Source organism: Diabrotica virgifera, chromosome 2, assembly GCF_917563875.1.
Source record: "Diabrotica virgifera virgifera chromosome 2, PGI_DIABVI_V3a".
In the NCBI taxonomy this organism is placed as follows: Eukaryota; Metazoa; Arthropoda; class Insecta; order Coleoptera; family Chrysomelidae; genus Diabrotica; species Diabrotica virgifera.
Genome location: NC_065444.1, coordinates 88853125 through 88855047, shown reverse-complemented (window position 1 = coordinate 88855047; position 1923 = coordinate 88853125).

The window sequence follows — 1923 nt, the reverse complement described above, 5'->3', positions numbered from 1 at the left end:
CACTTTTGTTTTCTTATATTATTATTAAGTTACTTCTCATAACAAATAAATATGTAATAAAAATAAATAAGTAAATAAATAAATAAATAAATAAATAAAAAAATAAATAAAAAAATAAATAAATAGACAAATAAATAGACAAATAAATAAATAAATAAATAAATAAATAAATAAATAAATAAATAAATAAATAAATAAATAAATAAATAAATAAATAAATAAATAAATAAATAAATAAATAAATAAATAAATAAATAAATAAATAAATAAATAAATAAATAAATAAATAAATAAATAAATAAATAAATAAATAAATAAATAAATAAATAAATAAATAAATAAGTAAATAAATATATAAATAAATAAATACCTATATATAAATGAGGCACCATTAGAACATTAAGCATACCATTAAGTCTACAAGAACAGTAGCATGGAACATTATAATAAAATATGTCAGTGCTAAATTCTAATTACCTAACGTTATCACAGAAATGGAATTAAAACATGCTTCATAGAGTTTGCATAAGGTTCCAATATACAGGGTGTAACAAAAATACAGGTGATAAATTGTACCACATATTCTGGGACCAAAAATAGTTCAATTGAACCTATCTTACTTTAATAGTACAAATGTGCACATAAGAAATGTTACAGCTCTTTGAAGTTACAAAATGAAAATCGATGTTTTCCAATATATCGAAAACTATTCGAGATTTTGTATTGAAAATGGACATGTGGTATTCTTATGGCAGGAAAATCTTTAAAAGAATTATAGTGAAATTTGTGCACCACATAAAAATGTTGTGGAAGTTTTGTTCCCTCAAACCCCCCCCCCAAACTTTTGCGTACTTTCCAATTAAAACCCTCTAACAGGCCAAATCGTAAAAATTATCTTTTGAAGTTGATATTTTTTTTGGTAAATATAGGCAAAAATAGCTTCTTTTTAAATTTTCTGCTAAATATCTTGTCTAGAATAAGTGCTAGGTGAGAAATAGTGAAGACCGTCTACAGACAATCTTGTCGGGTTATGAGTAAAAATAAATTTGGTAGAAGTTTATTATAAAACAAGATTTATTAAGAAAAATGAGTATATAACATGTTATTTTTGATGGTGGTAATCCGAAAAACAATTTTAACTGACTATGCCGCATAAATGGAGGCCACATTTGAAACAAATAAGCTGCGTATCAGATTTTTTACACAGCTTACACCTCTTCTTGCCTTTTCGATCAACCCAAACTGGAAAATGATTTTCACCATCAAAACGTACATAAGCAACTTGATGAAATGTTTTTTGACACCAGATGAACTAGTTTTACTAGAAGAACCAGGTTCACCATTTCGAGCTGGTGATGTTCGACCTATATTTCGCTTTTTCTTGAAAGAAACAAGGCCAGATGCTATCTTTTCACGGATTTGTGGAAGAGATAGAGGCCTCTCCTCTTCGCAACACTCACTGGAATTATTTGCCTTTTCGGCACGTATACGTTTATATAGTATGAATGCGTTTGTGGCGGCCAGTCGACAAAATGATGAATGACAGAATATCCGAATCATAATATTTCTGCTTTTAGCTCGAATGTGATATCGACCAATAAGGCCATCAATCAAATCCATCCATGTAAGCATTATGTTCACGTTTGAGTTGTGGACAATCAACTTCGATATGTTTTCCTTGCTTCCTGTCATACCGAGGTACTTTTGTAATATGTTGATTTGGAGTGGTTGTAATGCATTTCCTGAATGCATTCGTCAATAACTTGTAATTTAGCTGATAGGCCTCGGATAGGCTGTAAGACTTTTCAGGCTCAATACTATCATTAACATAGTCGGGATCTACAATACTATCGTCACTACTATAAATGCTATCCTCGATTTCAACGGAATCAATAAAGTCGAATAATTGTTTATCAGACAATT